At 43.2% G+C, this 15,281-nt stretch overlaps 1 protein-coding gene across 6 annotated transcripts in view; it reads left to right on the top strand.

Annotated features, from left to right (window-relative positions):
* Positions 1-4,750: 4,750 nt before the first annotated feature.
* ICA1 (islet cell autoantigen 1) overlaps positions 4,751-15,281 on the top strand; it is a 135,864-nt gene continuing 125,333 nt past the window's right edge. For 3 of the 6 annotated variants that reach the window (XM_037046396.1, XM_037046404.1, XM_037046403.1), the window contains exon 1: positions 5,048-5,243. The gene's annotated coding sequence lies outside the window, so the exon portion shown is untranslated. Of the gene's footprint in view, positions 4,926-5,046; positions 5,244-15,281 lie in introns of those variants that run through there. The other 3 variants (XM_037046400.1, XM_037046399.1, XM_037046397.1) reach the window with 2 other exon arrangements.

Here is a 15,281-nt window from a genome sequence, read left to right on the forward strand (position 1 = left end):
AGGGAAAAATAGGGACGTGAAATATACATGAGTAGCACTAATTCTGTATCTACCTTCTATGATGCATAAATATCATAAATTTGTTACTGGTACATAAAACTTCTTGTTCCTTGTATCTGTTCTTGTATCTGTGTTTTGTCATTACTTGTTACATAAAATTTATTATACCATAATATGAGCATTTAAAAATAAATGCTAAAATTCCTCCATGATACAGAAAACCCAAGTATCTAAATATAAAGAAATAAAAAATTGAATTAAAAAATTAAAATGAAAGATTTTCCCCCTGAAAGTCTGGGCCAAAAATGTGGGTGTGCATTATACATGGAAAATATAGTGACAGTCTCTGCCAAGGCAAGTTAGTTAAGAATTAAAAGTAGAAAAAGAAAAGTGCATCTGAGCAGGAATTAGAATGTATGGCTTATAGTCCTAACTCAGCCTCCTACACTAAACGTTGGGCCCACACTTCCCCTGAATTACTTTGATTATCTGCATCTGAGTTGGGGGAGGGAGGGAGAGAGACAGAGAGAGAGCAAGACCTAGAGAGCTCCATCCAAATCTCTCAGGTAAGTCTTGTTCTCCACTGGACAGTGACCCTTCAAAAGGTCGTAAGCCCTCTGACTGCCAAGACCAGGACACAGCTGCAAACTCTAGGTTAAGGGTGGCCCAAACCCCAGCATAGTTCCTAGTCAGAAGCAGGATCATACTAGATGGCAGAAGTTCCAATGGATGATAGTGAGGTAGAACTGCATTACTTATACAGAACTCTAAGCTGCTTTGACAATGCAAATAATTACCTTTCTCTTTAGCATAAAATAAGCCTTCTCTCTTCATTGTAGCCTGATTTTTGAAGGGAAAGAAAGTTAATTTTAATTAACAAAACTTAATGCTGTTAATTAAACATTTGTTCTATTTTCACATGCACACACAAATTTGCCTAAAGATATAACTAATTCTGCTGAGGGTACAATAGAAGCTTTGTGTTGCTATGTAGAGAGCACAACTGATTACAAGAATTAAACCAAACTTGATCAAGATACTTAATCCATGTTCTTGGGTACATCTAATTCCTCTTTAAGTATCACACAATACAGGAAATAAGTGACTTCATTTTGCCAATAATATTTAGCTTAACTTTTCTTTACATTTTTATCATCAATAAAAATCACAGAATTTAACAGTCATTTTTAAAATAATGTATTCGAAGTTTATTCTTCGATAGTACCTAATTTTAATCTCCCAGCAACTCTGAAGGAAAAGTGATTTTTTCTTATTAATTAGCTGAGCTTTAAAGAGGTATAGATTTATATGTATAGCTCTTTTTCTTTTTAGCTTTTAATTTTTAATAGTGATGTGGATTAGTCTAAACACAATAATAACAATAGCTAAAGCTCTACATTAGCATCATACTCTAGAAAATCATGAGTACTGTCAAAGATGAGTCAGAAAATGAAAGGATTTTGGAGCAGTAGGATACTATAAATAAGTTTGGATGGCGGAGCACTGATTTGCATCATGGTGCCCACTGCCCAAAAGCAAGAGGGGTATTCTGCCTTACTTGCTCATGTTGGGGGAGCACATAGAGAGTATTCAGACCATAAAGATATCTACCAACAGTCGAATTGTATTAATGAATGTATTAAATGTATTAAATGAATTGTATTAATGTAGATAAAGAGTTTGTATATGCTCATTTAGGTATTTATTTACATATATATATATATATATATATATATATATATACACACATACATACATTTCTTTTCCTCTCCTGCCCTAAATAATTGCTAGCCTACTTTCTGTGTCTATAGAATTCCCCATCCTAGGAAATTCTAGGTTCCATTTCATGTGAATGGAATTATATAACATATAAACTTTTATGGCTGGCTTCTTTCACTTAACATAATGTTTTCACAGTTCATCTGAGTAACAACAGGTACAAGTATTTCATTCTTTGTCACGGCTCAATAATATTCTATCATATAGACATACTATATTTTGTTTATGTATCTATCCAGTGATGGACAGTTAGATTATTTCCATCTTTTGACTATTCTGAACGATGCTGCTATAGACATTCATGCATAAGTTTTTGTGCAGACATAGGTCTTCATTGCTCTTGGGTGCATACCTGGGAGCCTAATTGCTTCTATGTTTAATCACTGAGGAACTTCCAGACCATTTTCTAAAGTGGCTGCATCTTTTACATTCCCATCTTTTACCTTCAGTAACATATGAAGGTTTCTCTTTCTCCACATTCGCACCTGGATTTGCCTTTAAGCAATATTTGCTCAGAATGGTGGGATGGAAGAGGAGGACAATACTCTGGAGACTTAGCAGAGGCTGTACAAGCTCTGGAGCCTACTTTCCAATTTCTTTAATGTTTAATAAAACAAACCTTGATTTCATGTAATCCACTGCTATTCTGGGGATCTGGTAATGGCAACCTAATAGAATTCCTAATATATAAAGTCCTATTAGCACATCTTGAACCTGGGAAGCCATCAAAAAACATATCATTGAATTGAATATGTAAGAATTTCTTTCTTTCCAGTTTTTTTCATCATTCTGTTCCACTATGGAAAACACACACTATTTCCTTCTTAATTTCAGATACCAACATTCAAAAGCCATTCTCTTCTTAGAAATGGCTTCAGTTCTTCCTAGCACCTTGTGGGTGCCCTGCAAGAATGAAACAACAGCCTGTTACCCAGAACCGAATGGAAGTGCTATCAGTGGACCAATTTTTGAAATGGGAAGAAAAACATTCATTGTGGTTTACGTAGAATGAGCACAAACTAAGTATTTTCTCCCTCAAATATTATCCTAAATTTTAAGACAGCATTAGTAATGATGAAAAGTCCTTCAAAGCTTTATCTTAAACTCTCTGGGAGCCTTAGAAATTTCAGCGCCACGCTGACCAGATAGTGCTTATGTCCCACAACTGCTCCCTTTCAGACACGGTCTGGGAGCCACTTTCAGCCTCTGGCGGGTTGATAGACCCCACAGCCCAGGTTTTCACCTTGATCTTTGGAAAAGTAAAAGGAAACCTGAGTCATTTGTTATGCAAATCAGCCTTTTTGTCCACTTCCCCTAATGCTTGTTTTCCACTTACCCGTATATTGTGAACAAACAGGTAACCTGCCATCCTCCTGGCTCTCTTAATGAATGTAAATATCCACCACAAAGCCTGTCTTTCATAAACAGGTTTCCAACACTTTTCCCTGAAACTAGTACATCACCACTGGTGGAGAGGAGAGCACGATAGAGTCAGGGAATTCTGTGACTGGTTTCTCCCTCAACGTCTTAACTGACTGATACATTCAACCAACACTTGGTGAGGACCTACTGTGTTAGAAATAGCACTTCATTCTGTTTATAAACAATCTCATTTTTTCAAACCCATTATATGTTTTGTGCATAAGTTGATGGTTCTTGAAATGAAATATTTAAAAACAAATATCTTAATCATCTTTCTTGCACAAGGAAGGCCTTTTTCCTTCATGTTAAGTGTTTGGTTCCTCCCCTGCCCCCACACACCTTTTCCTTCTTAAAACAAGAAAATCGTTTAGCTTGTGTTGTTAATAGGTCAGTTTGAATGTGCCTGAAAAAAGCCAGATATTAGGAGCAATGTTTTTCTCTCCCCAAATTTCTCCAGAATCTCAGATTTTCAGTAATTTTGCTATTTTTATACTATTTCATTATTTATTTATAAACATTTATTAAGGACCTTGCTCAGCTCCATATTTTGTGCGATTCTGAGACAGGCTCAAGCCTATCGATGATTAACAGAATTCCCCAAAGAATGTCAACTTTAAAAGTTACATACATTTCTGGAGGTGTACTATCTTACTACCTTTCTATTAAAATGACAACATCTTCTATACAATTTCCCTATCCATTTTGGTTAGCCATATTTCTATCTTGAGATTAGCCAAATCTCTTGGTTCAGACAATCCCTGATTCAAATTTCTCCCCGGTATTCTGTTAGCTGAACGCCTTTCTGGCACTCTGGGCAGTGTTTTCACTTGTAAAACAGGAATAATTTCATCTATGCTGTTAGGTTGCTGTAAGGACTACATGTAAAGTATATAGCATATATGCTTGGCACACAATAAGCAGCCCATTCATGTTAGCAGTGGATTTCAGATGTTTGCATCTTTAGTCAACAACCGTCTTACCTTCCATCCTGTTAAATTGTTTCAATCGCTGACTACTCAATAAACTTGTTAACAAACATATACCATAACCAGGGATTGAGTCATGGCACATTGGGTTTGCTTTCCAGTATAGATGATTTTGGGAATTACCTATTCCAGCACTTTTCTTCACGTGATCACTACAGGGTACTCTAAAAACAGGGGTTTTTTTCCCCTGATGACAAAAGATAAGAGAAGATGAAATTACTGTGAGCATCAATAATTCAAGTATAAAAGTGACCAAGTGAGAATGAAAAATTATATTCACACAGCCCCACCCTTGTGTGCTCGTGCTCTCTCTCGCGCTCGCTCTCTCTCTCTCTCTCTCTCTCACACACACACACACACACACACACACACACACACACCCTTTTCCTTCGAGCCCAAACCTGACTCAGGGGTACAGGCCTCAGTAACTTTTCTTGGCACTCAAGTCATGAAATCTCTTATCCCCTAAAGCCACAAAAACCTGTAGTGGAAGCAGGTAGCATGCCCTACTCAGGGCACAGTGGGAAGGAACCCTTTGTTATGGCTCCCACCTGTCGGCCAGGTCATTGTGACGCAATACCTAGGGATACGTGGAACACCCAAGGGAGAGCAGGGGCGGGGTCTCCTGGGCGGCTGCTGCGAGAGGGGATTCCCCAGGAGGTGGGCGTGGAGGAAAGACCCCGGGGAGTGGAGAGAGGGAGAGACTCACTCGCCCCATCCCGGACCCGCCCAAGCAAAGTGAGGCCATAGCCCCCTTCCTCATCCAGATCCCGAGGTTCTGCTAAGAGGGCTCTCGAAAAGGAGAGGTAGAGAGGGAGAGGGCGGTAGCGGGCCCCGGACTGCCGGCGCCCGCTCGCCCCCGCCGCTGCGCTGCTCTGGGGCGCGCGCGGGGATCCGCGGGTTGCTATTCCGGCTGGCGGCCGCCACCGCAGGAAGGACGGGTTCCTGCGCTCCCCCGCCCCTTTCCCTTGCCTTCTGCTGACGCTGACGTCGGTTGAGGGAGCTGGAGGGACGCTCCGACCGCCGCCGGGAGGCTCCTGGGGGCCGGGGCCCGAGGTACCTGCCCTCCGGGGCCGGGGTGGGGATGCACCGGGCGGGCTGCAGGCTGTAGTGGGAATCGCCCTGAAGCCAGGGCAATGGGGTGCCAGCCTGGGACTGCCAATTCTGCTCTCCGCGGGCGGCAGGTGACAGGCGGGTCGCCTCCTCCTGCCACTGATTCCCAAGCGGGAACCTCTGAAGCCCCTTACCATCCCCCGCCTGCTCCCTCGGGCCTGAGAAGGACTGGCAGATGCGCGCGCGGAGAGAGCGTGCGTCAGCCCTGGGGGAGCCGGAGGAAAGCGTTCCGGGCTCTGGCCCCATCTCTCTCCCTAGCGCCCAAGCACCCTGACCCACACCATTCCACATCACCCACTCGTGCTTAGCCCCCACAGCGGTTCCGGCTCCAGGACCTCAAGGTCCTTGGGACTGGGGCTGACTTGTTGACAAGTTCACCTGCCGCGTCGCGTGGTGTTTGCCTTTTCTCTTCACCCCATTGCCCATCCTTGGCGGAGGTGGCAGGGAGCAGATGGGTACCTCTTTATAACCTCCAGTGCCCAGAGGCCCGAGCTTGGTTCCCTGGGAAGGAGGTGGTCACTAGCCTCGGACCTGATTGGAGCAAAAGCCCCTAAGCAGGCCAGATCGCTGCAAACCCTGACGTGCCCGTTTCCTTTGGGTGTTGCTGACGCCTCCTTTCCTGACCCGGGGCTATTGCAGCTCCTGCTTCCTCTAGAAACGAGCATATCCTGTTATTACGCCTGCTGTTACCCAGAACGTCTCCGCATTAATCTTTCACACGGTCTTTTTACCTGGAGTGCTCCCTAGGCCCCTCAGCTTTTCCGGGGGGGGGGGGGGGGGGGGGGGGGGGNGGGGGGGGGGGGTGGAGGGCGGGGAAGGGAAGGTCTTAAAAGTACTGCGCCTTTCACTAGCGTTAACTGCCTGGTTGGGGAGAGCCCTAGTATAGAAAGAGAATCAGGTTTCCCTGTGTTTAGATATCATGAAAAAACAGCATTAGAAAGGGTGCTGGCTGGCAGCCTTAGTAACTGAGATCTGGTAACTTTATGAAAATGACCAGGGCCTGGGAAAAGATAGCACAAGCTGGTTTGAGGATGATCTTGAATGTAGGAAGCAAGGTACATAGGTCATTAGCCACTGAGGCTCTATAAATTATGACTCACTGCAAACACGTTCGTATCCAAACATTTTAGTGAAGTGCGTCTAGAGAAATCTCACATTGGTTCCTGTCCGCATTTGGTTTAGATTTCCTGAGGCCAAAACTGTTGCCCGGGGGTTGGGAAGTGAAATGGGGAATACTTGTTGGTTGATTTTAATGCTCCAGACTTAGTTTCTTACCTTCTGTTTAAAATACCCACATTCTAAACATGTTTTTAAGTGGGCTTTCAAACGAGTTTCTCTTTAGGTTTTAGTTTTGAAACCTCGTGTGCAGAGTGAACCACAGGGGCACAATCCGTTTGTAACCCTAAATAGTTCCATTGTTCAGGTTTTAGACCATCATCTGCCTATATATTTACTTGCAGGAGATGTGGCTTTCTAAATGCATTTTGTTTTGTATTGTATAGGTAAATAGTTGTACTACGTATATTAAAGACAAAAGATCTTTAGAAAATGATGGTGAAGCTATTGAGTACAAATCACAATAGTGAAGAAACCTGAGGCTAAAAACACAGCCTGTGGATACTTCACCAACAGGTCATTAAATGCTCAAGACCCTGGGTGGGAAATGCCTGGACAGTCCATTTTATAGCTGTCTTCCCCACATTGGGTACACTTGAGTGTCCACCTCACTGCTTTCTCTGAGCATCTTTATCTTGCTCTGAGCATTTCTCTCTCTCCACATCAGCTATGTGAAAAATGCAGAACATTCTGTTACCCAAGAGAAAAACCTTAAATATTGCTGTATCTTCAACATGTTTGCCTAAACAGTGTGTTTTTTCAGGTGCAGGCAGTGTTATCAGAGACAGGGAGGTGTGGCCACTGTGAAATGAACGACAGGGCGTGAACTCTACGATTACAGACCCCTCACGCAGAAGGAGGCAGGGAAGCTACTAGGCCACATGGATCAGGAAGAGTTTTTCTTCTTTACCAGTTGAGCTTCATAGCTAGAAGCCGGGGTGGAAATGTATAGGATCAGTACACTGGTGATGAGGGTAATTTTTACTCCATCTGCATGGTCAGATTTATGGGAACCATGGACCCATTTGCTCTCTGCATGTTTTTATTCATCAGAGAACATAGGTCATTCATTAATTAACTTCATTCCCAGCCTCACCTCTCTCTAGAATCTGCCCCAGCAGAGCTTTACCCTCAAAGATTGATACAGGATAAACTTTTCCCCTGGCAAACTCCCCCCTCACACACACACACACACAATCACACAATCACATCTGTTGGCATGGAGGATGTGCAGAGGGCATGCAGGCCATGGATGCCAGTGAAGCAGGGTTGGAAGCCCAGCTGCAACAGCTAACCAGCCGTGTGCCCTTAAGCAAGTTGCTTAAGCTCTCTACACCATCCTTTCCATACCTACAGAGCAAGAATATACACCCTGTAGAGTTCTGGTGGGGAGGAGTCTCTCCTTGACAAAGGTGCATATTAAGCCTTTTTAAGGTAGGTAGGTAGGTATTATAATTTCTATATGATAAAAAAATTAAGACCACCTCCCTGATGTTCTGGATAATGCATGTGGTAGAAATACCTTGAACCTCTGTAAATCCTAGTTGACCCTGCATTCACTACTTCAGCATCCAAATATATGCACTGTGTGTGTGTGTGTGTGTGTGTACACGCCATTTTAAATATTGATGAGTCTCTCCAGGACAGGGATGACTGTACACAATAGGGCATTTAATGCATGCTTTTAAGCCTCCTTCTGTGTGGCAATAGACCAGTTCCTAAGGATAACTGATTTTCAGCTTCATCCATAAGATGAGAGTGATGTCTCCTTAGTAGTGTCAGGTCAAGTGTAATGTGCACGAAGCATACAGCTCAGTGTCTGAAAGTGTTAGTTCCTCAACTAATGGTAACTACTTGGCCCAATGGAAACCTAGTGAGAAAGAATGAGTTCATGGGACTCTGAGGAAATGGCATTGCTCATGATGAGAAATCTCTTCTGCTAAGTCAGAGGACATCATTCACCAGGCCTTTGACCAAATCAAACAAGTGAGGTCACTACTGAGTTTTCAGCAAACATTTGTTGGGTCTATGCCGTGTGCCATGCAATCCCAAGACAAGACCCCAACCCTACCCTGCTCAGGAGGAGCCAAGAGCCTGGTAAGGGAGAAATAGAGAAGTCAGCTGACAATCATGTTTTACCAAAAACATAGAGCGATGAAGCCTAGGCCTGCCAGCCAGGTGGGAGAGAGAAGAGAGAAAACCTGAGAAGGTTCCTGGAAGAGGGGATTATTGAGTTGAGCCTTGAAGGACCAACAGGAATTTGGCAGGTGAAAAGGGTTGGGAATGGAGAGGAGGAGTCCCCAACACAGCATCCAGGAGTACAAAGGGAGAGAATACCGGAAAGTAATCCTCATGTGCATGTGTGTCTTATTAGCTGAGTGACCTTGGGCAAGGTTATCATCTGTGATTTGAGATTTGAAGTGTAATAATCATGGTAAGCACAATTGATTTCAATTATTTGCTGAGTAGTCTTAGTGGTGGTGGTGGAGGCCTTAGTGGAAAATATGGGACCGGAATTGTTGTTAGAATTAGAGAAATTAAAGAGGTCAATGTAGAATACATGTAGTAGAAAATACATAAAACTAAAAGAAAGAGACTGAAAAAGACAATGAACTGCAATACGATACAGTGTGGTGGGAAACACTGGGTGTACGTGCTCAGCGATGGACCGCTGATTGTACCAACAATGGTGCATGGTCAACCCGGAGCCTCTAGGCGCAGTGTGGGAAGGCCCTCTCAGTCTAGGCAGTGAAGCACTTGCACACGGAATGACTGTAAAGTATGGTGGCTGCTTTCCCAGAGTACACGTTAAAGTGATCTCTTCCATTACTTACCATCATCTCCCACATCCTGTTCTCTGTTCCTGGAATAGGGCATGGACACCAATACCTGAAACCTAAAGGTACTTAGGGGAAATCTAGCCTTCTCTGCATGTTTCTGGGGGAGTGCATCCAAAGCCAGAGTCCAGGGAGCTAATTGTGATAAATGCCCCCCCCCTTCTTATTGGGAGGAACCCTGAGAGCCACCAGGAGCCCATCAGCATGGTTGTGCTGTGTGCAAGCACCATTGCGGTAATGGATTTGGGACTAGCACAGGGCCCGAGCCTGTGATTAGGAGACGTGGTTGTTTCTGGTCTGTTTGCTTTTTTAGAACTAGAGCCCATTATCCATCTCTTTCATCCCGTGGTAGACAAGAGTGGATAAAAACAGGAGCTCAGGCGTCAAAAGCAGATCTGAATTTACTGATTGTTAACCATGGCCAAACTACTTCATCTTTCTAAGCTTTTCTTTTTCTGTTTTGTAATAACTTTATTTTTCAATGACAGTTTCCATTCAGTATCATTTTGTATTAATTTCAGGTGTACAGCATAGTGGTTAGTCAACCATATACTTTACAAAGCTCCCCCCTGACACTTCAAGTGCCCATCTGGTACCATACATACTTGTTACGATACTATTGATTTTTCTTCCTATGCTGCACCTTACATCGACAGGACTTTTTTTTATGACTACCAATTTGTATTTCTTAATTCCTTCACCTTTTCACCTTTTTTCCATCACTTGCAAAAGGGGGTCTATCCCCTTCCTAGTGGTGGTGTGGGCTTGAGATAATGGGGTTAAGACTTCACACACATGAAGTGCTCTCTAAATGAAAGCACATAATTCCTACCCTTTGTCCATCCCATAGTTATGAGAGGCCTTCTGTGTCAGGTACTTGCTTGGTGTAAGGATGCAAAGATGAACCAGTTAGGGTCCCTGTCTTCAGGGGACTTGCAGTCTGGTGCAGGAGATGAAGATGTAATTAGCTCATTGAAGGAGAGTAACGAGGGTGCAGGGTACCACTGGCACAGCACGGGACAGTTAATTCTTCAGTGATGAGGGCAGGAGTGGAAGACCCCTTAGGGGTGGCAGGGTGGATGTTGGGTGGGGAAAGGCTTCATGGAGGAGGTGACATTTGAGGAGAGTCTCACAGTAAGGTGTAAGTTGGCCAGCTGGATAAAAGAGGGGAAGGCATTTCAAGTGGAAGGAAACTTTGCAGGTGGCACAATGTATAAAAGAAGGCTAGCATTCTAAAATGACTGAAGGAATAGTTCTGTGTGAGGGTTAGCAACGTATTTTTGGAAAGGGAGCCAGAATGTGAAGAGGCTTGGGTTTCTTGCTAAGAAGTTTGGAATTTTCTCTGGTGGGAGGGTGGTATAATTAGATTTGCATATTATAGTAATAGCTAAGACTGTGGTGTAAAAGATTGGAGTAAGCAGATACAGGGGTAATGTTACCTCTGAAGGCCTAGACCAAGTCCTGGATGTGAATATACAAAGGAGAGGATGTGGCTAATAGCTTTTTAGGAGGTAGAATGGAGAGAACTTGGAGATTGGCTTCAAAAGGTGAGAGAGAAGTCAAGTGTTCAACTTGGGCCACTCAGTGGGATTCATGCTGGTAATTAACATAGGGGCCACAGGAAAAAGATCAATGTGGGGGTAGAGATAGAGGGAGATAAGTTTAGTTTTAGATGTGCTGAATTTGAAATGCCTGTGGGCTATCCCGGTGAAGATTACAGTAAGGGAATGGAAATTTTATACCCTTTCCAGAGGATCCCATCTACCTTCCCACCTCCCTACTGTAAACTCTGGGGAGGTGTTTATTTCTGGAAGTCATTGGCATACAGCTGTTGGTTGAAGCCATGGAAGTGGATTAAATCACCTAGAGGAGAGCAAGTGAAGTGTAATAGAAGACAATCAAGTTTGGAACCTTATAGATCACTGATATTTGAGATGTGGGTACAGAGGAGCTGACAAAGGAAATAGAAAACCCAGCAAAAGTGTAGACAGTGTTTTCTGAGAAATCAAGGAAGGGACGCTCAGTTAGAGGTCAGGTGAGCTGAGCACTCCAGCTGGGCGCAGACTGAGAAACTTCCTCTGGTATGATGGGGAAGGGAACAAGGCCGTGTGGGCTCAGAACTCTGCAGAGTGAAGGATATAGATAGTAACTGGAGGAAGGAAGTAGTAGAAGAATGTGGGTTCAGGGCAGAAAGGGAGGTTGGTTAACTTGAAAGAGAAGGGATGATAGATGGACTAAAGGTGGAAGGGCAGGGTGGTGAGGTCTATCCCTCGTGGAGAGAAGGAAAGAAGTGAACAGCAGCGGTTATAGTTATGGAGCTGGAAAGTTCCAAGGAAGTGAGCAGTGGTGCACAGGGAGTGGAGGCTGTGAGAGAAGGTTCCCGGCCGCAATGCCAATGGTCATCATTCCCCGAAGGGCACAGGGAGGGAGACTGGTCGCCAGCACCCTGGGGAGTTTTCTTCCACAGGTTCGTTCCTCAGCATTGTCATGGGCATCTCTGAAGTGGGTAAACTTTGCAGTGGTGCCACACCACTCCCCCTTCCTGCTTCCTGCTTCTCTCTGCACTCCCGACCCAGAGCTCTGTGCCTTGGAGGTGCTTCCTACTTATTCTGTGTGCCCTGCCAGGTGTACGCCCAATGGCCCTGTCTTTCCTGATCCCCATAAAAAAAAAAACAAAAACCACTCTTCTGCCCTATTCACTGCAGCAGGCTGCTATTTAATCCTCTAAGGTCCTTTCCTAAGGAAGTGGAGAGAACCTGGAAAAGGGATCTTTTATGAGTTCTCACATAACACCAACTGATGACCCAATAGTGATAGACAAGTTGGCTTTGTCAGTGGGGTACGGGAAAATGCAGTGCTTTCTCCTGTTGCCTGCTTCCCTCTGCTGCTGACTCTTATTCTAACATCCTCTTTTTGCTTCTCCCTCCCCTGCCTTGGCTGCCCTCATCCCTTGCTCTTAAGCCAGCCCAAACTCAAACGTGGTTTAGTGACTCCAACTTTACCAAGGAAGTCCTTGAGTCCACGCCATTTCCTGACAAAAAGCCGTGTACAGCATAGACATTTGATAAACCTCACATTGGTGCCTGTGTGCTTCAGGAATTTAATACCAATGAAAAAGGCTAACTGTGCTATGGGAAATTTTCTCCAGTCCCAGGCCTCAGTTCCCAACCCTTTGAAAAGAGATTAGACTGAATGATCTATAAATTCTCTCCAAGCTCTGAGTGATCCTGTGGAGACATAAAGAAATCACTTGATCATCTCATTAGGATGCTTTACTATGAATTTAATCTCAAAGAAGAAGAACCTTGTAAACGTTAGTGTCTCCCTAATTGGTCTGATTGTTGACATTATGCTACTATGTAATCTCATGGAGTTGTGGTCACTGTATTCATGTACTTTTCTTCCATCACACCTGTAATATTATTAACCATTTATTTCCATATAAATTCTATAATATAATTTATATCTTTTGTATTTGTAGGTATATATATTTCTAAGGAAATTATTGGGGTGACATTGGTTAATAAAATTATGTTGGTTTTGGATGTACGGTTCTGAAATACATCATCTGCATATTGTATTGTGTGTTCACCACCCCAAGTCAAGTCTCCTTCCATCACCATTTATCTCCTCTTTGCCCTCTTCTACCTCCCCACTACCCTTCCCTTCCCTCTGGTACTGTTGTCTGTGTCTATGAGTTTTTTGTTTAATTTTAAATTTTTCTTTTTTCCTGTTTTTTGCTTAATCTATCACCTTTTTCATACAACCCCACAACCCCCCTCCCCTCTGACAGCTTTCAGTCTGTTCTCTGTATCTATGAATCCGTTTTGTTAGTTTGTTTTGTTCATTGGATTCCACATATAAGTGAGGTCATACAGTAATTGTCTTTCTCTAACTGGCTTATTTCACTTAGCATTATACTCTCCAGGTCCATCCAGGCTGTCGCAAAAAGTAAAATTTCCTTCTTTTTTATGACCAGGTCATATTCTAGTATGTAAATGTACCCCAGCTTTTTTTATCTGCTCATCTACTAATGGACACTTCAGTAGGTGCTGCTTCCAAACCTTGGCTATTGTAAATAACGCTGCAATGAACATAGGGATGCATATATTATTTTGAATCAGTGTTTTGGATTTCTTCACTTATGCACCCAGAAATGGAATCGCTGGGTCATAAGGTAGCTCCATTTTTGACTTTTTGAGGTATTTCCATACTGCTTTCCACAGTGGCTCTACCAGTCTTCATTCCCACCAACAGTGCACGAGGGCTCCCTTTTCTCCACATCCTCTCCAACACTTGTTTGTTGATTTGTTTATGATGGCCATTCCCACCGGTGTGAAGTGGTATCTCATTGTGGTTTTAATTTGCGTCTCTGATGGCTAGTGATGCTGAGCATCTTTTAATATGTCTGTGGGCCCTTTGTATGTCTTCCTTGGAGAACTGTTTGTTCAAGGTTTTTGTCCGTTTCTTAACTGAATTGTGTTTTGGTGTTGAGTTTTATAAGTTCTTTAAATTTTGAATATTAACTCCTTATCAGATGTATCATTGAGAAATGTTTTCCCATCAAGTGTGTTGTCTTTCCATTTTGTTGATGGTTTCCTTTGTTGTGCAAACCCTTTTTAGTTTGATGTAGTCTGACTTAGTTTTTTCCTGTTTCTCTGCCTCAGGAGATATATGAGGAAATATGTTCATAGTTTGAGAAGCACTTTATTTGCCCTTCCATTCTAAAGGATAGCTTTGCTGGATAGAGTCATCTAGGCTGTAGGTCCTCACTTTTCATCACTTTGAGTACTTCTTGCCAGTCCCTTCTTGCCTGCAAAGTCTTTTTTGAGAAATCAGCTGATAGTCTTATGGGAACTGTTTTGCAGATAGCTCTCTTCCTTTCTCTTGCTGCATTTCAAATTCTGTCTTTATCTTTACCTTTCTCCTTTTGATTATGATGTGCCTTGGTGTGGTCCTCTTTGGGACCAAATTGTTTGGGACTCTTTGTATGTCTATTTCCTTCACCAAGTTAGGGAAGTTTTCTTTCACTATTTTTTCAAGTAAGTATTCAATTGCTTGTTCTTCCTTTTTTTCTTCTAGCAACCTAATGATTCAGATGTTGGTACATTTGGAGATGTCCCAGAGGCTTCTTATTCTTTCCTCACTTTTTTTAAAAATTCTTGTTTCTTCTTGCTGTTCTAGTTGGATAGTTGTTTCTTTCTTATTTTCCAAATCATTGATTTGAATCCCAGCCTCCTCCCCTTCACTGTTGATTCCCTGTGGATTTTCCTTTATTTCACTCAGTGTAACCTTCATTTCTTCCTTTATGTTGTTCCTGTACCCAATGAGTTCTTTGAGCATCCTGAATACCAGTGTTTTTAACTCTGCATCTGACAGGTTAGTTATCTACATTTCGTTTAGATCTTTTTTTCTGAGGTTTTATTCTGTTCTTTCATGTGGGCTATATTTCTTTGTCTCTTCATTTTGGCAGCCTCCCTGTGTTTGTTTCTGTGTATTAGGTAGAGCTGCTTTGACTCCCTGTCTTAGTAGTGTGGCCTAATGTAGAAAAGGGACCTGTAAATTGTGTGGGGCAGAATCTAGGTGCCAGGGCAGGGCAACCTGCTTTACTGCTTTGGTGTTCTGTGTGGGGAGAAGACTTAGAGAGGGGACAGTGCTGCTGCCTGGCTTCTGGAAGTTTGCCCAGTCACTTCACCCACTCCCCATATGTTACTGGTAACCTTCTAGCTATTGCCCTGGGGATGAATTCCAGAGTGGCTGGGTTTGCATATATTCTAAAACTGTGTGGGTCCTTTAAGCAGAGTTTTCTGAAAAATGTGGCTGTTTCTTCTTCTGCCTCAACCCCCACTGGTTTTTGTAGCCAGAAGTTATGGGGATTTATCTTCTGGGTGCTGGAATCTTGGGCTGTGTGATCTGGACTGGGACTGGGACTGCTTGCTCTCAAGGTACTCCTCCAGATTTTTATCCATAACACATGAATGTGGGACCACCCTTCCCCCACCCTACTGCCTATCTGCACCACAATGCA

This window comes from Sturnira hondurensis, unplaced genomic scaffold (assembly GCF_014824575.4).
Source record: "Sturnira hondurensis isolate 20B ecotype Veracruz unplaced genomic scaffold, ASM1482457v3 Scaffold0005252, whole genome shotgun sequence".
In the NCBI taxonomy this organism is placed as follows: Eukaryota; Metazoa; Chordata; class Mammalia; order Chiroptera; family Phyllostomidae; genus Sturnira; species Sturnira hondurensis.